Below are 27,529 nucleotides of genomic sequence, written 5' to 3'. Positions count from 1 at the left end.
TGTCATATCTGTCCCCTCTAGATCTTTGCTCTGCCAGTCCTGTAAAGTAACATGCAGGTCCCTGCTACCCAAAGTGTGGTCCATGGATCAACAGCATCGGCATCATCAGGAGATGTCTTAGAAATGCAGAATTTCAGCCCTGACCCTAGACAAATTGAATTAAAAATACTCAGGAAATTCATATACACATTTAAGGTATTGATAACTCTTGATTGGCCATGTTGATAGGAATGAAAATAGGAGAGACAAAATGCTTCATTTTTGACATAAAGTTTGATGTCATCTTGTTAATATTTTTAAGAACTGCTAATAAGATACTACCCAGTGTGGCTGGCTTTTAGTTCCACTTCTCTCACTCACTAGTGACAATCAGTGGTATTTCTCAAAGGACAAGAAATGACCAATGCATAAATTATATGGCTAGAGTGAATGTCTCAGGATGCTACAATGACTTGACCAAATTGCCTGCATGGCGAAGATGCCAACTGAGAGGCTGTGGAATGCACATGTGAGATCTAGGAGGAATGGCCCTGAGAGTGGCAGCTGCAGAGGACGCAGAGAAGAATTTCAGCCTGGCCAGCAGGTGTGATATCAGAAGCCGGGAACAAGGGCCGACAGCTCACAATCCAAGTAGGCAGTGGGTTAGAGGGGTTGGGAAGGTGGTGCCTAAGAAGTGGGTTCTTCGAGGCAAACAGAGGCCAGTAATTGGAAGAGGGGAAAGCAAAATCATGCCCAGTCAGGCTAGCGGTGCCAGGAAGCAAGGCAACAGCAGTACTACCAAATTATTAAACAAACAAACATGACAGGAAGGGATGAGGCTGTTAGTAAAGATGAAGTTACCAGGAGTTTTGTTGATTACAAAAAGAAGCTCGAATTCCTGGCTTACTGAAACTATTTGATATATTGAGTAGATATGGACTCTGCATCCTGCCCTCTAAATATAGAAAAATTAAGAAAAAAAATTATGGTTAAATTTCAGATAAAAGGAATGTTTATAAAAACTAACAACCAGTCTTAGGAATAAACACCAAAAATATGATGTCTACCTGAATTATGCCACTTGTCTGCAAAGGTGGAGAGAGGCGCCAGAAAGGACTGTTTGTGCATAAACACATGAGGGACAAAGTCCAAAGATGACATTTCCTTTTCCAGATTCGGGACCCCTAGTCGGAGGGTGATTTACACGTCAGTTGCAGCGTGTTGGTCAATGTTCCAGGCTGTCAGCTCGGCACCGCCCTCAGGGCTCAAGCTACACAGGGCATTGAAAGGTTAGTCAAAGACCACATTGTGTTCCCCTTGCTGCAGGAGCGGCTGCACTAATTTGGATTGTGACTTGGCTTGTCTCCCCCTACTCTTCCTGAGGTCTGAGCTGGGTTTGTGTCAATCAGTGGTGTCACATCATTCACGCGTTGGAGGGTGGTAGCCCTTCTTAACCCATGGAATCATTTTTAGGATACATTTTAGAAAGGCATCTAGGATGCTGTGATTCAGCTCCGCACATTCCATACCAATGACAGTCACCGTTACATCTTTCTGCAGATTTATGGAAGGCATGTAGCACATTCAATGCATTTAATTTGTGCACTAGTTGGTGGGGGAACTATTAGATTTGGAGTCAGAAAGCCTGGCTTTGACTATCTTTGTCACTTATTTTTGTGCCTCGGTTTACTTATCTATAAAATCAGTATATTACCTCTCATTGTAAAAATAGCACATGTGAGATCACTTTGTAAACTATAAAGAAGTATTATACAAATTAAGACAGATTATGATGATTGTTACACTATCAGAGGGAAGCCACATCGGAACCAAAGATCAAATGAAATATAATCAGCACTGCACATTAGGGGATGGAGGTCACAGTCAAATGTTTTCAGTTCAAACATGATCTTACAAAGCCAGAATTATCAAGAATCATTGGAATCAGAGATTACTTTATCATAATGTTTGTTTTAGCAGCAAATATTAATTAGGTTTCCATTAAGCATGAATGGTTTCCAGTTAGTATAAATAGTGACTGTGATTGCCAAATACAACTCTAATACAAATATTATCTGAACTAATGAAACAGATGAACAAAAGTAAACAAAATGGCTTTTTCATTTTTTATAGACAAAGGCTGGAAGAAGTCACTACTGTAAGGCGGCCCTACCTGGCACGGTACTCTCTCCTCTCTCCTCCTCCTGAAGAGACTTTCCCCATTTTTTTTTTTTTTTTTTTTTTTTTTTGGTTCTAGGTGATGACAGCAAGCCTCATATTTCAAAAAATCTCTCTTCTCATTCCCCTTTCTTGTCTTCCTGAGAACCAATTACTCCTTTGGGTCTCTTTCTTCGGATTCTTGCTTCACCAGCCTTTTTCTCTAAATGTTCTGCTTTCATGAACTTACCCCACTCTAGTCTCTGCCAAATCAAGAGTAGAGTTTCCTGAAATCTTCACCTCAACAGTAAAATGTGTAAAGAATGTTTTCTTCTGATTGTCTTTCCCTTTCCTTCTGAACTTTTCATGGCAACTTAGAATATTTCGCTTTTTTTTTTTTTTTTTTTTTTTGAGACGGAGTCTTGCTCTGTCGCCCAAGCTGGAGAGCAGTGGTGCGATCCTGGCTCACTGCAAGCTCCGCCTCCTGGGTTCACGCCATTCTCCTGCCCCAGCCTCCCGAGTAGCTGGGACTACAGGCGCCCGCCACCTCGCCCGGCTCATTTTTTGTATTTTTAGTAGAGACAGGGTTTCACCGTGGTCTCGATCTCCTGACCTTGTGATTCGCCCGCCTCGGCCTCCCAAAGTGCTAGGATTACAGGCGTGAGCCGCCGCGCCCGGCCTTCGCTTTTTTTTTAAAGAAAAAAAAAAAAGAAGTATCAACGTAGCAGAAGAAAGTAGATCCTTGTTGACATTCAGAAGTATGTAGATATAATGGAGATTAAAAATAAAAGTATTATTCCCATCTTTAATGAATCAAAAGTTTTCTAATAGCGTTTTGTGAATTACAGACAGTGTTTTTAATTCTGTAGAGGAAAGACTTACGTTTGGCGGGAGGACAGTGTTAAGGCCCAAGATAATTAGTCTTTGACACGTTCCACATTCACATGCTTGAAGGTATGCATTGGTTGGGATTAATTAGGACAAATTGATAAGCTGAAAGGTAGGGAAGAGATCCTAGCAGCACTCATGGCATACACATGCCATCATGGCTTCACTTGGCATATTATTCTCAGAAGAAAATCTCAGGTCTCCTAAGTTTTCTCACCCTTCACAAATTCAATGTAAGAGTGCAGCTATTAACCCTTTCATCTAGGTCTCAGGACTTTAGCCATCTCCTCTGCTAGCTCACACCTCGGTAGACTGAGAAGGACCAGAAGCTTCAGCATCTAGATGGGAAGTACACATCTATAAATCTTTTTCAATAGCTATAGGGTTATTTACAGTAATAATCCTGTGGGGCCCTCAGAGTCTCCTAGAGATTACTAAGCAATAAATCTGTTTTCTTATAATGTGGACAAATCTTTCCATGTTTAGATAATACAATTTGCTAGCGACTGAAGATTTGTTCTTCTTGGACATCCATTAAAAGCACCAGAGTCTAAGCCAGAAATGGCACCACAGGAGTAGTTCGTAGGCCTGAAGAGTATTATGAATTGTAGATATCTACAGCACAGAAAAAGAGACTTTTCCCATACTGGCTAGAAATTTCCTTTTCCTTCTAGATCAAACTAGGTAACAATTTAAACATTCTTGTTAGAATGGGATATGTTTGTTCTTATTGTACTTTAAATCAATAATTATGTAGTCCTGCTCTTTTCATATCCCTTTTAAATTACTGTTCTAAAAAATTCATCATCATCATTAATAGTACAAATTACCAATCCTAAGAAAAATTAATTTAAAAACCATTTATGCACGTTTGCATTTATGATAAAAAATTCCATGAAAACTGGAACTATCACAAAAAATATAATGTTGCCCCAGGACAAAATAGCACCGGTCTAAAGTAACTGACAGTAGAGCTGATGAAATCAGAAAATCAGCAAATAGAAATGCAGTAAATTAACACTACCATTTTTGAACATCTAACTGCATAGCTTATCATTCACTTTTTAAAATCTGTAATCTTCGAGCAACTCAGTAAGAGGTACTATGTTCCCAATCTTTATATGCGGAGATTAAGGTTTAAAAGTGGGGCAACTGACCTAGGTCACTTACTAATTTTTGCCTGACCCTAAAGCCTATCTTTCCACTATGCCAACTATACTTCTGATCTCAAATATTTCCTTTCGTTTGGCTTCCAGAGTTAATCTACGTTTGTTTGAGAATGAAAAGCTAATTCCACAGTGTGTAGCAGTAGGCAGTGAAAGAGAGCATAAAGTAAGGAGAAAAATAAGTCACAAAATGTGAATGAGACAGATGCATATTTTATAGTTACTTGAAACACAAAAAGCAAAAGACATGGGCTCTTGAATTATTTTTATTCCTCTAATGAGGTGAAGGTAGGCAGAAATCCTAGTCTTTCCAAAAATTATTTTTTTTCTTCTTATTCCAAAAGATGTTTGCATTCTGGGAAGCCTACCAAATTTAAATATTTGTCAATTTTACCATTTTTAATATAATCAAGCAGAATTTAGTGAACTGCATTTGATTTTATGTAGTTCCTGAAATTTTGGGACATTAATTTTTTTGTTTTATTCATAAACAGATAAATTGTGCCTTTGAAAATAAAGTGTATGTTTTTTAAAAAAGAAAGGTGTTTTGTGCTTACTAAAGAGCACTATGAAAGAGTCTAATATTCTGTGAATTAATTTAATTCACAGCTTATCTGTAGGGATACGAAGTCTTATGGTATATTTTCTTTACTTAAAACAAAACCCCCTTCCATGCAAACCTCCCTGCATAGTGAGTTTCTGACTTGTTTTTCCAAGGTTAAAACTGCTCTGTGTATGGATATCACCTGGGGCTCTCTCTGGCTGTGGAGCACAGCCTGAGTGTCCATATTGGAACTGCCGATTCTTTTGATGGCCCCGCCCATTTCACTACTATTGGGCCACAACTCTTAATCAAAGTCACTTCAAAGACCCCAAACAGATTGATTCACATGTGAATGCTACCCAAACTGTCTTCAAAAGGAGGAGGGACTCTAGTCTTATGTTCCTTTGAACCTACTGTTGCTCATTTACTAGTATTTACTTTGCATGGCCTACAGCTGAACCATGGAAATTGGAAAACAAACTCCTATTCAGCAAGTCATGTCAAAGGTGACTGCAGAGCCAGAGAGTCGACTGTGGGACAGACATTCTTTCTGATCAGGAGGCCTCTTCTGCAGCGCTGCTGTCTCCACAGTTACATACCTGTCCATGGAAGCCTTTCGTTTATCTTGTCTATGTGGGAAGTCCTAGACGATGCCATCGATCTGAGAGATGAGAGAGATGCCATATGACACTCCAACAATAGTTGTGGGGCAGGAAAAAAAGAAAAAGAAAAAGAAAATTAGCTGGACCCTGAACAAAGTTCTTTTGAGCTGTACTATGATTGTAGAGAAGATCCAACAGGCACTCTGTTCAGAAACATACTTCGTACACTTTCAGACGCACAGTGAAGCCAGCATTTTCACTTAGGAACATAAAATGGGTACTGTCCAAGGATTCAGTGAAGAGGAAGATAGGAAATAACAACATCTCTGAGTTTTCTTATGGTGGAAACTCAGACTCCCCCAGAAGAATGAAGCTGCAGCATGCATCACTGCCTCACAGTCATTTACGGTGAACGTATTTCCTGTTGACTATTCTTATGGTAGAATCAGGAAAGGGACATGAAACTTACCAGATGTGAATGGTTTGTGAGTTCTGTGATCCCCAAACCAGAGTTGCTGATATTATTATTAGTCTAGGTTGAACACTGAAAAATGTTAAGATTGTATTCCTCAGAGATATATCCGAGCATATTTTAACGTTCATTTAGATGTGAAAATTTTAAGAACCCAGATTGAATTACATGTATTTTCTTTTCCTGGAAAAAAAAATGCTTTGCATATGTACAGTTCTTATCTGATGGTGTTTTAAGGTTAAATGGTGAGAACTTTTCATAAGGCATGTGAAAGAGCCTCAGAAAAAGTATAAAGGGCTTTGCACCATTTCAACCATCATCATCATCATGGCTAATAGAATCCTCTGGAAGCCTCACTGACTGCCATGTCTGTGATAGAAGCCAAGTCCCACTCATGTCACGAGAACTGAAATAAAGATGAAGGTTTTCTTATGGGAAGGTCCTTCTTTGACTAAGGATTTGCTGCCAAACTCAGTGCTGTCGTCAGCTGACCTTTAGGGCAAGGTGCAAAGTCCATCCGTTTACACAGACTTTTACTCCATAAGGGCTAATTTGAGATTAAATTTCTCAGATGTGATAGAGAAGCAATGTGAATGTGAATATTTATTTAGTGCTGGCTTTTCCATCTAACATCATACTTTATAGGTATTCCAAATGCCTCACAAAAATAGACCAATATATTCACTTAAAACACCATAAAATGTTATTTACAAGTCTAATTGAATAAATTATGTTAAATAAAAGGATAATAACTTTAAATATATACTGACAATACAAATTCAAAAACATTGTGGCGGCAATAGCACATTGTGTTTTAAATGATTGTGTTTTAACCACCATTTAGATCTCAATATAGCTGAAATAAAAGCAGGTGAAGAGAAAAATATAGGAAAGTGTCTATTAAAAAGTCTTGTAGAGACCAGGCATGGTGGCTCATGCCTGCAATCCCAGCACTTTGAGAGGCCAAGGCAGGTGGACTGCTTGAGCCCAGGAGTTTGAGATCAGCCCAGGCAACTTAGCAAAACCCCATCTCTACAAAAAATACAAAACATTAGCCGAGTATCATGATGCATGCCTGTAGTCCCAGCTACTTGGGAGGCTGAAGTGGGAGGATCACCTGAGCCTGGGAGGCAGAGGTTGCAGTGAACCATGATCATGCCACTGTACTTCAGCCTGGAGTACAGTGAGACCTTGTCTCAAGAAAACCATAAACAAAACAAAAAGTCCTATAGAGAGGCCAATGCCAATAACAGTGATTTCATGTGTCTACTGCACAGAATACTTCTCTACCCTTGGAGTTATTGCTATTGCAGAAGTCCTCTGCAAGGCTATCTCCATACGCGGCATCCTTAGATTCCACAACTCCGGTTAAAATCGCAAATACATCACATCCTGATCTCATCAGCCTTGGTTATGTCACTCTGGGGTGGTGATTGCGGACACAAGGAAAGGAGAAGCAAGAAGCAAGCAGCTAGAGACGTACTTGATGGAGGAGCTGGGTATCTCAGCCTCCATTAATTGCCTGTTTTCCACCCTGTCCTTCCCCTCAAAGATCTGCTTTCTAGAATTTTCTCAGTATACTATGAGTGAGAGACACTGGATTTGATATATTTCCTTGTTATCATATCATTATCTAAAAATATAAGTAAGCAGTAGTGACATGTATATTTTTACAGAATTAGTGGGAAATCTAGCCAAGAAGACAGCTTTCCTCTGTCAGCCTAATTTTTAATTCACCAGATCTCATCAGCCCGTGGACATATACCTGGCGGTGGGGGGACAGGTAATGGAAGTGATAAAGTGACTACTGTTATATAGAACTGAGGTAAATAACATTATAGCCTATATAATATTATAGGTCTTTAATTAGGTCTATTCAGACTCAGGTTTAATTTTTAATCTACGTTTTTCTCCTTTTTTTATTTTTATTTATTTATTTTTTTTTGAGATGGAGTTTTGCTCTTGTTGCCCAGGCTGGAGTGCAATGGCATGATCTCGGCTCACTGCAACCTCCACCTCCCAGGTTCAAGCGATTCTCCTGCCTCAGCCTCCTGAGTAGCTGGGATTACAGGCATGCACCACCACGCCCGGCTAATTGTATATTTTCAGCAGAGACGGGGTTTCTCCATGCTGGTCAGGCTGGTCTCGAACTTCCAACCTCAGGTGATCCGCCCGCCTTGGCCTCCCAAAGTGCTGAGATTACAGGCGTGAGTCATCACTCCTGGCCCATTTTTCTCCTTTTTAAGACAAATCTGTGCACTGAACTGCAGTTGATATTTGCTGGAGATTGCTTGTTCAGTAATAAGGAATAAAAATATCTGACATTTGGCCAGACATGGTAGCTCATAACTATAATCCCAGCACTTTGGGAGGTTGAGGCAGGAGGATTGCTTGAGGCAAGGAGTTCAAGACCAGCCTGGGCAACATAGCAAGACCGCATCTCTACAAAAAATTTAAAAATTAGCTGATTGTGGTGGCACATGTCTGTAGCCTTAGCTACTCGGGAGGCTGAGGCAGTATTGCCTGTGCCTGGGAGTTCCTGGGAGTTCAAGTTTGCAGTGAGCTATGATCACGCCACTGCACTCCAGCCTGGGCAACAGAGCAAGATCCTGTCTCAGAAAAGAAATCTGACATTGATGGGCATTTCCACTTTGCCAAGTACAGCGCTAAGCACTTGATAAACTTGCTTCATTTAACCAGCACAAGAACCCTGTGAGGTGGTGCCACTGTTATCACTACCTTACAGATGAGGAAACTGAGGCCTAAAGAACTGAGTAACTAGCTAGTAAACAAGGAGCTGGGATGACTCCAGAGACTGCACTATTAATCTCTGTGCCCTGCTTGCTTCTTCAAGGTAATTTGTATCCACTGAAAACCCAGTGGACTGGGTGGAACATCAGTACCCACTAAACTGGGGAGACTGTTAATTAGTGAGGAGACAAATCAAGGAACAGCTTGGGACCTAGCTCCACACAAGCTAAGGACTGACCCATTGTGAGATAACCAGGGGAACATCTGCCAAAAACAGCCTGTTCTTATGTACAAAGATCATTTGTTATTTGCACAATGGACATTTGTATACAAATAGTGGCTGACATGAACCTAAACATTTTGCCCTGTGTTTGTTTTTGCCGTGTGTTAAAGCCAACATTTAACCAGTTAAATGCTATCTTTGAAATCTGGTTCACGGTGTTTGTTTCTAAAATCTACACCAACCAGAAATCTACTGTGTCAGTCAGAATCGCGAGGAGCTCGGGAGAGGTGGTTTAGAGAATGGTGAAGTCTCAGTGTATCTGCTTTCAGTCTGTATTTGAGTCCTGAGTGTGGCTCACTCATACTGCTGATGTGTTTGTCTCTAAGTGAAACCGACTAGAGCCTTGAATTTCTCTCCCTAGAACCCTTTTGGCATTACATGTAATGTAATGGAAGTCTATCCCTGCTAGCAACAGGTGCAGCTTTGGGAAGAACATCGTTCCACAGATAACAGGCATGCATATGTCTAGTGGATTTAATTAGACACAGTGCCCATTAGCAATTTCTGCAGATGTTCACATCAAATCACCTGAGCTAATTTTCTCACACTCTTCTGTTTAGCCTATTTTCTTGCTCCCAAGTGTGTGTACTCTCTCCTTAATCTTATGATGCCTACATGCTAACACACTTCCTTCTGCTCCTAGAATCCAGATACTTGATTCATTGTGTGATACTGAAGAGATTCCAGTGCTGGTGGATGTTTAGTCTTCATTAAGAAATGCATATGATTCACAGTGAAGGGCTCTATCTGGAGGGTAGGGAAATAGTGGCTGTGTCTAGCTCGAAGGTCCAGTCTCTGACACAGAGAATGTGCACACTGGGTTCTCTGAGACGTAGTCAGAAAGAACAGTTGCTGCATTTAACTGTCCTGCAGAAGCACTTTGCTCAATCCAGTGCTTGTGGTCCCAGAAGTAAAGTCTTTTGCTAAAGAATGCAACTTATTTCCCAAGGGTGTCTTACAGTATATGTACGTAGCTAAATATACTGGATTTTTAAAAAATAAGCATTTTCTAACAGAGTGAAGGAAGACTTGAACTAGTAAAGAGGCAATTTGGGAGCTTATCTTATGCTCATCCCTGTCTAGCTGGGTAATCTTCCTCTCTCTTGGCCTTAGTTTCTTTAGCTACAAAACAGTAAAGTAGAATGTTTTATTTTAAAGATTCTTTCTAACTTAAAAGCTGTGTTTTAAATAGAGCCAACTTACATCGTTTCTCTCTGCCCTACAAGTGCAGCTCATGGCCCCATAATAACATTAGAGTAACAGACAGGTACTGAGCTTTACATACATCCTTTAACTCACAGTAGCTTTGTCAGACAGATAGAGTTATTATCTCCATTTTACAAAGATTGTTCCCATGGGAAGATTTAAAATTAGTATCTCTAAAATAATAAAGAGAACTACAAGAAATCAGTAATGACACAAGCAGAGAAAAGGCCTAAACTGTGCTATGCGCCCACTATGCTTTCCCTTTGCTTTGTCTCCCTGAGCCTCAACTAAATCCATAAAATGGGTATATATGACCTCTCTGAGCAAAAAGCGGAAGCTGAAAACAGATGAATTCCTCGGAGTACCTCCAGATCTAAAATAAATGCTTATGCCCATACGGTCTCCTTTAATTGTTGTGGAGGGATTGGTTATTAGGAAGTCTAGGTTATTAGGAAGAATGCTCTTCTTTAAAGAGCATTCATAAACCAACTAAAAATAAGATTACAGCTGCATAGAAAATATCTGACCCTGAGTACAGTTGTCCCTTGGTATCCATGGGGAACTGGGTCTATCCTTGCCCTCCTCATACATACCAAAATCTGAGGATGCTCAAGTCCCTGATATAAAATGGTGTGCTATTTGCATATAACCTACATACATTCTCTTGTATATTTTTAATCATCTGTAGATTACTTATAATACCTAATGCAATGTAAATACTACGTAAATAGTTCTTGTGCTGTATTGATTTTTAAATTTATATTACTTTTATGTTTGTACTGTTTATTTATTTATTTATTTATTTATTTATTGAGATGAAATCTTGCTCTGTCACCCAGGTTAGAGTGCAGTGGCATGATCTCAGCTCACTCCAACCTCCACCTCCTGAATTTAAGCGATCCTCCTGCCTCAGCCTCTCAAAACGCTGTGATTACAGGTGCACACCACCATGCCTAGCTAATTTTTGTATTTTTAGTAGAGATAGAGTTTCGCCATGTTGGCCAGGCTGGTCTCAAACTCATGGAGTCAAGTGACCCACCTGCTTCAGCCTCTCAAAATGCTGGGATTACAGGTGCATGCCAGCACGCCTGGCCAATTTTTGTATTTTTAGTAGAGACAACATTTCGCCATGTTGGCCAGGCTGGTCTCAAACTCATGGAGTCAAGTGATCCACCTGCCTCCACCTCTCAAAACACTAGGATTACAAGCATGAGCCACCACGCTCAGCCCTTATTTTTTTTCCAAGTACTTTTGATCTGAGGTTGGTTCAGTTCATGGATGCAGAATCCTCAAATACAGAGGAACTGTACCACACAGGTAATGAGAAAGTCTTAGGACCTGCCTTGATGACTGACATGAAGCAGAAGAAAATAAGGGAAGACCTGATAAAGATGCAAACCAATAAGGTAACTTACATGGATTTGAAGCAAACTTAAAGATTTGATATGGTCTCCATGTTAAATACCATGTAGATTTATATTTTAGTTTATTCCTTCACTTTGCCTGCTTGTTTATATGCTACCTTGTCACTTTCATGCTGCTACTATTTTCAAGATGATATGCTCTAGTTACTATAAGTGAGAGTTTTTCATGTCTCAAATTTAGGTCACTCCCAGATGCAACTGATGCCCTCCTTTCCCTATACATTGTCTAGGATCATGCATGACAATCAGACTTCACATTTCAAACCAAGGGCTGGAATCAGTGGATGATTTTGACAGACGTAACACATTGACAGGACAAATGTGTCTTTATTTTGTGTGAATAAATATGCACATTGCACACTCAGTTCAGTAAACAGATTCCCAAAGTCCCATGGAAATCATCAGAATTAGAAGAGTAAGTGTATGTCAAATGAGCCCACATAGGTAGGTAAGCTCTACCAGGTGAACAGTATTTACGCAGTACAAGAACTTCTATGTTGGCTGGGCGCGGTGGCTCACGCCTGTAATCCCAGCACTTTGGGAGGCTGAGGCGGGCAGATCATGAGGTCAGGAGATCGAGACCATCCTGGCTAACACAGTGAAACCCCGTCTCTACTAAAAATACAAAAAATTAGCTGGGCGTGGTGGCAGGGGCCTATAGTCCTAGCTACTCAGGTGGCTGAGGCAGGAGAATGGCGTGAACTCGGGAGGCGGAGCTTGCAGTGAACCAAGATGGTGCCACTGCACTCCGGCCTGGGAGACAGAGGAAGACTCCGTCTCAAAAAAAAAAAAAAAAAAAAAGAAAGAAAGAAAAAAGAACTTCCAAGTCAAGTTTCAGGGCATAAACAATGTGACTTGACTTAAAAAACAAAAAACAATAAAAAATGTGCACCCTTAAAATCTCTGTCAAAAACAAAAAACAACAAAAATGTGCACCCTTAAAATCTCTGTCATATGTAAAACACAGCTGGTCAAGAGATTTATGAGGGAATTTCATCTTCCTTTCATACACATTAGCCACTGCTGATAACAAGATTAACAGAATAGTGATTTATATCAACATCTATTTCTCTAACCATTTTATTTTAAAATAGTGTACTTTGAATTGTCTTTTTCAAATTTTGAGAACTAAAAATTGAAATTAGCCTTGGTTGAGGGGGGGAGTCTTTCATCCTGGAAGCCTTGCTTTTTGAGGCAGGATTGGTACAGGGGCTCCCACAGGCTGTTCAATGAGTAAGAAAGCCAAGCTCACTGTCACCCCCAGAATACAAGCATTTGCTCTCATAGGAGGGGATAGATTCTCTCTGCTGTCTCATAAGAGCAGAGTTGTCTATACACTGCTTAGTAGGCTGATGACTACCATTTTTAGTAACTTTATATATAATTTACTAAATTTACTATTTACTATAATTTAGTGACATTATGTAATTCATTCTGAAAATAAGTAAGTAAACATAATAAGCAATAAAAATTCCCAAGTATATACACCCAAGTCCAATGTTTTATTATCCATCTTTAGAGATGTATGTATTCTACACAAGCACACTGTACAATAATGTAAATTTCACCACTTATGCAAAAAGCTGTTTTTCCCCTTTTTCATGGAAGTTTGCTTTAAATATATATTTTACATTCCTGCCTTCTTAAGCAGAGGATATTGGACATAGTGATATTATTTAAACTTATTCTGGTGACTTGGAAACTTGTGTTTTTAATGCAGGATTATAATTCTGTCCTGAATTTCCCCTTCTTTCGAACAGAATGTCAGTTGTCACATCACTTGTCCTTCAATAGTTTTCCTTACCCTTCAGGTCTCTTTCTTTGGTGTTGCTCGTGACCCGGAAAATGCATCCAACCTAACAGGCAGTAAGGCTTGGGTGTCGTTTTTATGAAACTACATAGCTCTAGTGCATAGCTCTAGGGCAAGGGATTTGTAAAAATCACTTTGGGAACAAGCGATCTCTTACTTTGATGCCGTCCTGGAGCACAAGGTTTCCTAAAATCTGACCCCAGAAGAGTGACATATTAATGTCATGGTTTACATGTCCCTTAAGGATTAGAATCCAGTGTATGCCAAATGGCTGACATATAAAAGGCCACAACAGAGATGTGCAATCTGTGTGGCCCAAGGATCCCGTTCATGGGATGCATAAAGAAGGCATCCTTTATCTCAGACTCCTCCAGTAGGAATCCTAATTCCCATCAACGCTGTACCAGAGAGGAAGCCTGTCTTTTCCAGGCTTCTCAATGATTTGACAGTCTCTGCCCCAGCCTCCACTCTCCAGTCATTTTTGTTTTGATGCTCCGCAGTATGATGCTACAAAGCAAGCCACAAAATGGGGCTGGGAAAGCTTTTGGCAAAGAATGCCCTTCTTCTGCGGGATATCCCAGAGGTGTCCCAGAATGAGACCACAGGCGTCCTTAGGATGCTGACCCGACCCTGGGAACTCTAGAGGTTGACACAGGGGTCGAAAACCGATGTCCCTTGGATGCCTGCAGTGCTGTTATATGACCCCATCCCACTGGGCAGCTGTCAGCATCACAGCGGACAAACGTTCTGACTAGAAATCCTGCCTTATTGTATGAAAGGAACATTTTCATAAAAAGAGCCAATAGAGGACAGCTTGGGAAATCATAGACTTGCTTAATTAGTATGCTCCAGGTTATTCTCATCAAATTTATTTTTCCTACCTTTCTATAAATTGGAATAAAAAGATAATAAATCACTTTCTCTTTCTGCTGCAGACGAGGAACATCACAGGTGATTCATCTTCTGTTCCTTCTTCCCCTGTATATAATACAGAAGGCATTTATAAGGACATTTTGGCACAGCTAGAGTTCACCTCCACTCTACAAAAGCAGAATCGCTTCCTCTTTGCTTTTGGGCCAGAAATTATGCCTTAGGCTCATGTATACCACAGAGTCACATATCTAAGAGGAAAGAAATTGAACCTTGGAAGTTTCTTTGGCAGCTTTCTTTTCTACCCTACCAGACTCTTTTATCTGTCTCCTTTTGACTTTCAGTCTATCAAATGTTTTATGTACGGGCATCCTCAAAGTCGGTACTTCCAGCCTTCCTTGGCAATTCAGAAGAGAAACGGCATGTGCCCGAAAGGAAAGAGAGGAGTCGCCTGACATGTGATTGGTTTCTGGCTGTGTTCTTGGGTTGGCCCAGTTACCCACCACCTGTGCAATCCTATCCCACGGAGAATACATGGGAATATAAGTATGGATCTCCTGTTGAAACTCCAAGAAGGATCCCAGGGAAGTAAGTTTCCTTCCTGCAAGATGCAAGGAGATTCAGCCTGCTATATGGGGCACTGTGGGAGAGGAGGATGCTGAGGAAGGACTAATCAGGAAAAGCAAGGGTGCTCACCCTGCACCTAAGCTGCCTCGATTCTAATCTTGGACCACCAACTCCAGACACACCAGGAAGAAGACTGCCCAGCCTCCCAGGTTCTGAGCGTTCCACAGAGCTGACCTGGATACTGACATGACCACTGCGGCACAACTGACATATCCCCAACCCCATTGGGTTCTGCTACCCCAAGCCCTGATCCCTACATTCAGCAAACCTCAGCCGCGCTGTTGGTGTCTGTTCTCTGCCTAGCCTGCTCAGTGGAAAGGTTTCTGTCCTTGTCGTATATGCGTGGGCTTTGTCAGAGGTTTGAGAAATCTCAAGAAATCTGGAGAATACAAGTTGTAGTAAACATAAGCAGCAAAGACAATAAAATAGGAATTTGATTTCCTTTGTTTAAGCTAAGATTAAATAAGTATATATCCAAATAGGTATCTTTATTTTTTTATTTTTTTATTTTTTTTTGGAGACGGAGTCTCGCTCTGTCGCCCAGGCTGGAGTGCAGTGGCGGGATCTCAGCTCACTGCAAGCTCCGCCTCCCGGGTTTACGCCATTCTCCTGCCTCAGCCTCCCGAGTCAAATAGGTATCTTTTATTGGTAATAAGGAGGTAGTAAAAAGAAAACTATTCTTATACACACTTAAGTAGGTTGCCCTGCACTTTCATGATTCTCGTGGCTTTAGATTTAGTCTTTTAATGTTTCAATTTATTCCCTTATACATATTTTATACAAATTATTACCAGCTCAGATGTAACAAAAAGTACAAATAGTTTAGTGCCATTCTTTGACAAGTTAAAAGCATAATATTTTAGGTCATATGTATTAATCTGCATAGAGATGTGTTGAAAAAATCTAATGTACCTACTACTGTATTTCTTACAGCTAAGACTTTGCCAGTGAAAATGTGAGCATAAATGCATTTAACAGTGATCTCAATTTAACAAAATTAACAACTGGCTAATACTGTCCTTTTTATAATTTTTTTTCTTGATACTTATTAGATGTACCTATCTTCAGGGTAAAATTCTCTTTTAAAATAGCTTTAAAAATACATCATTCCTTCAGTGACATCATACATTTGTGTTTTTCAGCTAAGATTGAGTTTCTGAGCTTCTTTTGGGATGAAAATCTCTCTGCATGTACAGCCATCTTAGTAAAAATAATGTAATAATAATACCAATAAAAATTATGTGCACATTTATCCTTCCCGCCACCATTTCCACCACAGTTTTCTTAATAATTTCTTTAATTTTTCTCTGTAATTATCCTGGGTATAATCCTGGGTAAAGGTAATGAAAAGAAGACCCATTCTCAATGAGGACATAGAAGTTATAAATTATTAAAAAGATCTAGAGACCATTTTTTGGTGATGTTATTATTACTCAAAGTATATAACAAAGCATCTTTAAGCAAATATCATATTAACTTCAGAAATGTTTAACTTTGTTAACTGAAAAGATAGTCCACCAGAAAGTAATTCTCCAGTTTAAAAGCAGCATGAAAAACATTTTATGGGTACATGAGAGACTCAGAGACAGTATACCATGTGATGTAAATACACTTCTTAGTAAAATACCTATTTTACATCAGCGTTGGAGTCATGTTATTGACCTTAAGAGAGATTTGACTATATGGACACTAGAAGCATGTTTTCGCCCTATTGTCTTTCCCAACTCTTTATGTTTTTGGAGAGATGAAAATAAGAGTAGAGGGGAGCGGAGTTAAATAAAATAGTAAAATATGAGGGGAGCTTTCAAAAATAGTAGATCATTTTTATTCTCTTTATTTTCTCCCCTTCTTGAATGATGTCAAGGCACAAAGGCTCGGCGGGCTTCCTTCAGTGGATGCTCAGCCAGAGATCACCCCTGCTCTGCTAGGAGCACTCCACACTTTCCCCGCTCCCCTCAACCCCTCCCCCGCACCCGACCCCCAGGCTCCTTCCCAAAGGCAGTGTGCTCACAAGTGTGACCCCAGCGTGCCTGCCTCCAGAGCTGGGCAAATGTGTGAAGTGGCCAGCTTCAGTTAAGACCAAGCCGCTCCATAAAGCAGATATGTGCATCTTTAAATGCAAGATGACATAGAACTATAAACATAAAACATGATGTCAGTTATCAAAATGAAAGTAACCTGTAGCAAAGGATTTTGTTCACTTTAGGGTACTTTAATAAGGAACTGTTTTCTAGAGGACTATACTTATATCCTGTATCTGCATAACTCAGTGAGGCTGATCTTACCTAACCCAAAGAAAGTTTCACAGGTAAGGTGAAACTATCATTGTTTAATGGAAAGGGAATTGATCAGAGTCCAAAAAGCAAGAAACCAATCATGAACAGACTCTTGCACTTGAATTACACTCTTCCCAAGCCTGCACTGATGCAAAAGGCTCTAGTACCTTATTTCTCTGCATTGTTAAACATAGAGACAATGTTCTGTAGCTTTTTACAAATGGAAAAAAGTATGTTATTATTCCAGTTCCCCGTTCAGAACTTGCAGATGCAGAATCTAAGCTCAACCTGGAACCCAAGAAGTGCATCACTCTGTTAAGTCATTAAGAAACTCAACAGTTTACAATCACAATCATTTATTAGAGGTGTGTTCCATGACAGATGGGTGTCCAGTGTCTACTATTCTTAATTCATATCCAGTTCTGTCCAAGGCACTTGGCCTTTGGCTTCTTGCCTGACAGCACAATAGCCAGCGAGAAAGCAATGCTATTTGCCATGCTCCTCACTGCTGTTTATGTGTCTTAAAAGAATCAACTTCATTCAGGTGTGAATTTTCATGCAAATGATTTTTCTGTCTTCACCCTGATCCACCCGCACAGCACATCTCCTCCAAAGATGAACTAGCCCAGGGCCTCCGTGTGAAGTTGGCACCAATGATGCCACCTTGTGGGCATGAACCCCTCTCCTGAAAATACTAGCTCCTTCCAGCGGGCTGCATGCCAGCCTTTCAGTGGCTCTGGAAAACCTGCTCCCCCGTGCTTTGAAAGGTTGTTGTTAGCTACCCACCCTACAGCCACATCATACTCCCCCTGCACCACCCGGCCTGTCGGCCTGCGGAAGGTGGCACGCAGCTCGATGTGGTAGCTTGGAGTTGAGCAATGCAGTCTCTTTCCAGGCTCTGCCCGGCTTCAGCCCGGAGAGGCACAAATCGCTTCCAGGAGGCCTCGCATATAATTAGCGGGAGCCAATGAGTGTCCTCGAAAAAGGCAGCAGTTGCCAAAACAGCAGATGTGTCTGAAGGCTGCATTGGTTCATCTGGTGACCTCCAGAAATCAGTGCAAGATTTATACTCCTAATTATAGACTTTTCCCCTAATTTAGTCATCCTTCTCTCCATTAAAAAAAAAATGAAGTTACGATTGCAATTTAAAATCCAATGTTGCTTTACAAAGGGTGTCATCATTTTTGAGTTTTTGCAAACCACAATTTAGACATTCTCGAGATATGTTGGCAAAACACACACACACACACACACACACACACACACACACACAATTTTACAGAGATATCCCAAATTATGGAACTCAGAACAATTTTTAAAAATGTACTTTGGTTGAAATTTGGTGCTCACTATAACTTAGAAGTTGTGAAAAAAAAAACAACCTAGAGTTGACTGGAAATTTATGTGCTCATTGGATAATCAGCATCGAGACAAGAGACTATGGAAGAAATTGGATGAGTAGGCAGGCCATATTGCAGCGGTTAATTGTTGGAAGTATTTGGTTTTTACAGTTGGATATTGTTTTGGGCATGGGGATTTTCTTCTGTGACTTTAAAAAAAAATCCACAAAGCTTTCTGAAATGCTGCAGTAAAGAGAGATTGTTCTCTCTTTTCCTTAACAGCTCCCTGGCTTGCCTGTGGCACCCCTTTACATGGGTTCAGATGTCTGTAGATGCTTTCATCAGCCCCATCAAAATGAAAACAATTCTTGTCAATTTGCCTTGACAAATGAAAACACAGGTTTCCTGTGTCTCTCCGATGGGTTTAGCCACAGCAATCCCTGCAAAAAAGAACAACTGTCATTCACTCTCAGCCTAGGTATTTGCTCTTGCATTTAAACAACTTAAGATGGGCCCTAAATATACCTTCCCATGTTCTTTGCAGGGCTCTACATCCAGAGATAGCAGGTGGTATGCGTGCATTTGTGCAAGAGATCCATGTTGAATTAGGAATATTTTGAAGTATTACCACAAAGATTTTCTTGACGTGTCATGCCAGGAATTAAATCTGAGTTGTCTCTTTGGAACTTTAAAAAAAAAAAAGTTTAATAAGAAGCAAATGAACTAAGTGGAATGAGGTTGTTTTTGATGTTAGCACTTAAGTTACTTTGATATTACTGACATTACTACAAAGTTCAGTAGATTTTAATCAGAAAACCTACATAGCCCTTATACAAAGAAAGCATTATCTCCTTGCTAGGTAAAGGAAATAAACTCAAATGCATTTGGCAAGAATTCCCCTAGTAATGCCATATACGACTGTGGGTTGCAACACAAACCTAAATGTATAGAACACTAACCAAATGTCCGCACAGAGATAACTCCCAACCAGATTTTTCCGATCCAGAAAAAAATTGTTGTCAGGGACTTGAATGTGTATGAAAGGAATGTTGTTTTGTTTCAGAACCAAAAATTTCCGACAAGATAGAGCATGAGCTTTCTGAAAAGAGAGAGCTTTTTGTTTTTTGCTCACAAACATGCTCAGACATAGCTTTCCTTTCAGCTAATTAAGCTGTTTTAAAGCAAACTGGTCAAACAGTGACATCTTAGTGGGGAGCCTTGGAGTCAATTGCATGATATAGAAGGCAGGACACTTAAAGGGTGACTTCTGCTATTGTGTTCTCTAGCTGAATATTTTCTACTTGGTCAGTGCTGCCAGAGTGACCTCATACAATTGGGAGAATTCAAAGCCACTGACCTCAAGAGATGCCATTAAGAAGGCAACCACAGAATGAAATTTCATGGTCAGGAGCCAAACTTACTCTCTCCTACCATGTCCTGATGCTTACAATATTTTATATGTATGTTTTCTTCCTGTCATTAGCATACTGTTAAAACAGCTAAATAAAAAGACAACATAGCCATGAGGAATTGCTACAAATAATTATTCTTGTTTTAATGTACAACTCTCAGCCTTTTTCATAAGAGTCCTGTTCAGAAAAAAGCCAACATCTAGGTTAATGATGGTTGCTTTAAGAGAACGTAGTGGAATACCTAGAACACATTTCTCTTAGCTAAATACACAGTAAGGAGGATAGATGCCCTCTGCTGTCAAATGTTACTTAAATGATATATGACACCCATTGTCTTTTGAAACCAATGGACATAAAGTTAGTGTTTTTGACATCTGTCATTTTCTCATGCTGAAATGAAAAAAAAATAAATTTTCTATAAATAATTGCAAAATTATTGAAAATGCCTGTCCTTCATATTTCTTATATGAAGCCCCAGCACATTGAATCAGTCAGTAGGCTAAAAACAGGTATTTTAAAATCCTCATGATGTTAAAGGAGGTTTTGTTTTCCCCATTAATAGCAAATGGCTCATTCTTTTTTACCACATAGCATGGTGTTTTGACTTTAGTAAAACTAATTGCAATTAAAATGTGTTAAGATAAGTGTCTTCCCATAGAGATCAGATGCTACTTGTTTATATAGGAGACTTGTGCAAAAGGAATTAAAGAAAATTGTTAAAAACAGAAGGAGGAATGATTAAGTACTTACTTTTCAAGTCTTCTTCATAAGAGATATCACACTCAAGCCAATATTTTTTAAAGGAAGTTCTGTGTTTTTCTTTGACTTTTAAACACCAGCTATACCAAAAATGAGTGCTCCACAGGAACAGATCATCTGGCTAATAAGGAAAAGGGGTGGTGAATACCAACACTCACCAGGTGTCTATGGCTGAGAGGAATATTACTGAGAACAGTGTCCTTGAGAGCATTGTTGCATTGTGATTAAGGGAGAAGCTTCGAGAGCCAAAGTGCCTCCATTCTGTTTCCACTCCACCACCTCTTGCTGCTTAGGCAACACAAGTGACCTCTTAGCTCCTTGATTTCCAAACCTGAGAGAGGAGGCTGACAAGGATTCCCTATAAGACAGGGACTCTTATCTTATCAGTGAGCACTGAATGACTTAAGTGTCTGGTACATAGGAATCACTCTGTAAATATTGGCAATTATGATTAGTGTGTGCCAGGCATTATGCTAAGAACTATGAATACATTTTTACTCTCAGTCTTCACAAAAATCCTATAAGGACTAGATCATTCTCTTCTTTTTAAAGCTGAGAAAGCTGAAGTTCATATAATCTAATGAATTGCTCTACTGTCACGGAGCTCAGATTTTAACCCAATTTGCCTGACTAAAGTGTGTATTATTCCAATATATTTTACTACTTCTCAAATATATATCAAAATAGATATTTTTGTGTGATTGTGAAAATATAAAAAAGCAGAAAGAAGAAATAAACACCCAAAATTCTTTCTTCATTGAGCAGCACTGAACATTCTGACAGATTGCCTTTTATATAAATAAAAAGTGCATCATTTATGTACAGCACAACCATCTTTTATGTATACCGGAATAACTTGACCACAATTATACAGCTATGCTGTGGAAAGACGGAACCCAGTGATGAGACTACTGTACAACAGACAAAAAGTTCAAGAAAATGAAGGCCTTTGACTAACTATTGACACTTCCCAGTGGTTTGAGTAAAAATCGGGTCCAGAAGGAGACAGCTCTGCTGAGATGCACTGCCTTGCCCACGTTGTGCACTGGCTCCAGATCTCCATCTCCATCCTGGGCTCACAGTGCAGATCCAATGGCATACAGCAAAGGAGAACCCTACCAGACCCTCATACTACCCAGAAACGGTGACAACACATCACTCTGGCAGAAGGGGTGCTCAGATGAGGTGAACAGAGGAAAGAGCACAGTCCTTGGAAACAAGCAGACCCAAAGACAGGCTCCAGTTCTAGCCATGCGTGTGACTTGCTTGTCGAGTCAGTTTTCCTCTCAAAAAATGGAAATAATTTATATCTTGTAGGATGGTTAGGAGGATCAGAAAAAAATTACACAGAGTTGGCCCCAGGGAAACTGCTCTATAAGTAGCAATCAATAACAATAATTTGTAACAACCATTTAAAACATGTGTTGAGTGCCTACTTCCTGCCTACCCTATTCTAGGTGTTCCAGATATTCTCACCCACTGTTCAGATGACCACGGTGATCTGTCTCTGGAGAATGGTGTCATCTCCAAGTTTAGAGGCAAAGTCTTTTTTTAAAAAAAAACATTTAAGTTCTGGGATACATGTGCAGAACGTGCAGGTTTGTTACATAGGGATACATGTGCCATGGTGGTTTGCTGCAACTATCATCCCATCATCTAGGTTTTAAGCTAGGGGAAAAGTCTCTTATTCCTTCTATAGATGTCCCACACTGACAAGTAATTCAAGTACATAAAGATGGTTAAAATGAAAACTACAAAATTAAAATATAAAAAAATAGCTGCTAAGATAATGATGTGTGGGCCAAAGAGTGGGACAAAGGAAACTGTGGCTTTAGGAAATTAAACACAGAAGACTTGCACACACAGAAGCTACCAAATCACTCAAGGAATCAGGGATTTGTTATTGTACTTTTATATGCTTGAGTTAGGGCAGACAGAGGTAAGAAGAATCTCACTATGAAAGTGTAGGAAGGTTGAAGATTTCACCATAATTTTTCCATATGCCCAAGAATATTTAAGTCTGACTTAAGGCATATGGTCAGTAAAATGTAGAAGACATGTTCATTCATATGCAAATTTCCCCAAATTTTAATGCCCCGAACACAATCAAGGGCAAACTTCCTCACAATTTGTTTTACCAGTATTTGAAAATCTTAAGAATAAAGCTGAGAATCTGATGGAAGCAACTTTTTTTAGTGCAAGGAGTGGTCGGTTAGGTCCCTATGGTTTTCACTATGTTAAACAATTTGTGCCTGAATGTTGATAGGAGCTTTATGTATAATTGCCAAAACATATTTGAAGGGCAGCAACCAAGATGTCCTTCAAGAGGTGAATAGATAAACTGTGGTACATCCGAACAATGAAATGAACCATGGCAGCACAAAAACACACGGAAATACATTTTACTGAGCGATAGAAGTCAATCTGAAAAGGCCACATACTGTATGATTCCAATCACCACATATGATATTCTAGAAAAGGCACACTATGGAAGCAGTAAAAAAATCAGTGGGCCAGGCACAGTGGCTCACCTTGGGAGGGTGAGGCAGGTGGATCATGAGGTCAGGAGTTCAAGACCAGTCTGGCCAAGATGGTGAAACAAACCCCGTCTCTACTAAAAATACAAAAATTAACTGGTTGTGGTGGCAGGTGCCTGTAATCCCAACTATCCAGGAGACTGAGGCAGAAAATTGCTTAAACCCAGGAGGCAGAGGTTGCAGTGAGACAAGATAGCCTGGGTGACCGAGGGAGATGCCATCTCAAAAAAAAGAAAAATCATTGGTTGCCAGGGGTTCGTGGAGGATAAGGGATGAACAGGTTTAGCACAGGGGATTTTTAGGGCAGTGAAACTATTTTTCTGTATGATCCTGTAATGGTGATACATGTCACCCATCGTACATTTGTCAAAATTCATAGAATGTACAGCACAAAGAGTGAGCCTTAATGTAAACCATCGACTTCATAAAATTTCTTAAACAAATCTACATTTCAAAAAACTATCTGGGAAGCTGACAGTACAAATGAAGAAACTATGAAGAATTTCCATCTGTGTTAAAAAAAAAATGTTGGTTCATGAGGAAATATCAATTTGGGTCAGATTATTAATTTTGATGAGGTATTTCAAAGGAAGAAGCAGCAGCCTAGAGTGTAAGGCCACAGAAGATCAGCTGACTGTGACACAGTGTGGCCAGTGGACATTTAACTCTATTGGTTTTCTTGTTAGAGTTGTTATTGTGCTTGCTAATGCTCTGATTATAAATTCTATGGGTTTTGAGAAATGTGCCCCACACCTGTTTTTCCCATGAGCTCTGGTTTTTTTTTTTCACATGTGTCTTGTAATTTTATAGCATATGAGGCTCTTCAGGAACACATACATTGCATGTGAGCAGAAATCGTTGTATTTCTTTGCTACAGTTTCAATGATAGACTCTTTCCTTCTTGTCCACTGACTAAATTTCTTTCTCTACTGTCTAATCTTCTGGATAGCTTAATGTTCTGAAAATATTAAACTGATGTATTTTTATCTTCTTTCTCATCATTCTCTAGCAGGAATTCTGTTGTTACAGCCCCCAGGAAAATGGAAGAAGAGGAAAATGAAAAAAAAAAAAAAAGAAAGGGATATGATGGGCAAAATCTCAGCAAAATCAGACATAGGAAGGAAACCAGCCCTTTTGCCCAGTAAAATTATGGGGAAAAAGGAGAGGCAAATGGTGAGATACTTGAATGCCAAGCTCCCCTCTTGAAGTGGAAGCCCTAGAGAAAGGAGGCATATCAGATTGAAGAAAGATGGTGAGGTTCCCAGAGACTAGCCACTTCAGGAAGCTCTTCTTACCCTTTGGGATAAAGGGAGCAGAGAAGGAAAAAGCAGAGTCCATGGAATTATGGGGACACACAGCAATGCCAGAGACTTGGTGCCAAAGCAGGGAGTGAGCAAGGAAGAAAAGCTCCCACCTCTCACCTTCCAAACGTCAGGCTCCTGCTGATGTCTCCCATTAACCAAAACCACAGATGCCAACCAGCAAGGAAGCCAGGGACCTAGAGTCTGTAGGGGTAGATAGAGCCTTTCAGGATGCAGAGAATGGCAGGCAAAGGCAGAGATGGGTGCAGCCAGGGAGAGCAAGGGGAGAATAATCAGGCACCTCCTTCCATTCCAGCATGAGGGCCTGGAAGCCCCTCTTTCTTGCACATGCACATGCCATGCTAGGGAGGGGCAATGGGAGTTCCGAAATACTGAACATTTACCTAGAGACTGAGTCACCTAAAGCAACTGTTTAAATTATTGAAACAGACTGAGTTTTCTAATCTAGACTAAAATATAGTATATTTTTATCTGTATCCATCAGTTCATTGTAATGAAAATTTAATCAATTACTTAAGGCAATAAAAGAAACTACATTTTTATTGTACAACTTACTGAAGTGTGAGGAAATGAGTGGATCCTTCGCACTTTGTACCCTCTCTACTGTTCTCTACTTCCAAGGTAACTGAGGTGATTTAGCAATGAAACAAGACAGAAATGTCCTGATAGAGACCAAAGGAAGACAATATTTCAGACTCCTCTGGTGAGTACCTAAATCTTAAGGAATAATTGGGCACTAAATTATTTGACATCTAAAATGGCAATAAAAGACATTGTGTTAAACTCTTATTTATTTAAAATAAAAGAGATTTATTTAAAGAAATGAACTATTTCTGAAACTCAGTATATATAATAGTTTATCACAAGGGTGCTTCTATAAAGTACATTGAGTGATATGCAGAAAAATCGATCGGATTTTCTGAGATAGCGAAATGGTGTTTAAGTGTGACCTGAAGTCTGTGTGGCTTCACATTTCCTAGCTTTCTGCTTCTGTCTCCTCTGAAATGCTGTACACTACAGCCTCATCTTGTGCCACACGCCACTCATCAGTTTTTTGATTGCTTCTGGACATGACGATTATTTTTAGCAATGACCTGCAAGCCTTTTCGAGAATGCTTAGATCAGCTTGCCAGGATGTCTTGCTTCATGCACAGACCCATATTCTAGTCTCACCAGGCTTCTCTCTGAATATTTAGAACTTTCAAATGCAACTTTAGATTTGTGTCCAACTCTTCCTTTCCTAAATCGAACTCTCCTGACAAGAATTCTTCCACAAAGGTGGTGTCAAACATTTTCCAATCTAGCATCATAATCTTGAACTAAACTCTTTCAGCAAATCTACTTGACATCTGTCATTTTTTCTATATGCATATATCCATATAACATTTATTTTTGTCCATTAATTCCCTATGTCATTAAAAATCAAAATATATGAGGATAGAGGTTGTGTTTAATTTTCACTGTATATTTCTAAGACCGCAAAAGTTAACCATTCAGGAGATGACCAAAAACTTTATTAAAATGGGGAAGAAAGTAACACTAACAAATCTATTGTGTATCTTCTTATCACATTAAAACCATTTTTTTTAATTCAAAAAAAATCTGAATTTCAGTGAGTCATCTGATTAAGGCATGATTTTGTACCTATGCCTCTTTCTTTCATTTTAAAATTTTTCCAAGTCTCAATGAAGTAGTAAATATTGTGATGTTAACACATACTCTTTCCCTAACATACACACACTGTATCTCTCTCCCTCAATCTCTCTCCCTCTCCCTCACAACAACAGCTTTTCTTGAGAAGTTACCTTAAACCAGTGGGCTTGGGAACCTGACTTAAATGAGCTTTTAATGAGAAGTGGCATTTTTGGAAACTTTAGGCTTAATCGTTTTTGACTTGACAAAAGAACTTCTAGGGGTGGCTCCTGGTACTGTTTCTTGGCCACTTGCTTCTTTTCCTGTGTAGTTGCATGTTAAACATGATGACTTGCTGTATAGAAGCCATGTGTTGTCATAATGTAACATCATTAAACAAAGTGTTTAGAGCAGTTTTAGCTGAGCCAGAACATGAACAACAAAACCCGCCAATTACAGTGTCATTTTGTGTAGTTGTTAAGGTTTCAAATGTCTCCAACTTTTTCTGGTAGGCCATATTGAGCATGTCACAGTGAACATCTGAGATAACGATTTGCTAGGCAATGTGCAATTCTCGCTCCTTTTTTTAATATCAGAGAAGAAAGAGTTCTTTATAATAATTTGGCTCAAATGTCTACACACATTGCTTCAGCGTCTGTAGCAGCATGTGTTTCTAGGATTGTTCTGGAAGAGAAAATGCAGAAACAGCAGGGAGCAGAAGATAAACAGGCAATCCGTGACTCATTAAAACAAGCATTGGTCGCCAACATTGTGGAGTGTGTGAAGACCCCAGATCCAACTCGCCTATAAACTTTTTTACCAGCTGGACTTAGCATCTGTCAGAGTTTGGAAAGAGAGATAATCTGGTACAAATGATTTCAGTGTGTCGCATTTATTAACCTGCCACCTTACATAACTCTGCTGATTGGGAACTCGGGGAAATGTTTGAGCAATGACACAGCTTATCGTTGGACTGTTACAACTTTACTAATAAAGATGCAAGTTACTGTTTTAAAAAAAATACAAAGACCACAGAGCAATTGGAAAATAAAAATGAAGCAAAGCTAAAAAGCATCACAGTCTTGAGAAATGTACGTGCCAGAAGAATAATTGAAATTCAGTTTGAATTTTGATCATTTTCAGTGCTTTACATCAATTAGGCAGGAAAAGTATTTTATTTTTAAATAGTTGTCACATTAGTTTGCCTTAACAGCTTTGATGTAAATAAATGCTAAACTGGGAGCATTATCATGTCCTTTCCAAACTACTTACTGTTCTAAATGAATGATTCGCTTCTGTTGTTAAATCTCTGACAATTGCTAAAAGGGCATTTTCAGAGTAGAACTGAAGGAAAAGTAAAATAGTGCCCATTTTTGTTTTTATACAAAACTGGGTCCACTTTTGTCCTAAACAGCTTGCCTGGCTTAACAGTTTATTAAAGACAAAGAACATTACCCCAGAAATAAAAACAG

This window comes from Macaca mulatta, chromosome 4 (assembly GCF_049350105.2).
Source record: "Macaca mulatta isolate MMU2019108-1 chromosome 4, T2T-MMU8v2.0, whole genome shotgun sequence".
NCBI classification, from domain to species: Eukaryota; Metazoa; Chordata; class Mammalia; order Primates; family Cercopithecidae; genus Macaca; species Macaca mulatta.
This window is presented reverse-complemented; position numbering follows the sequence as displayed.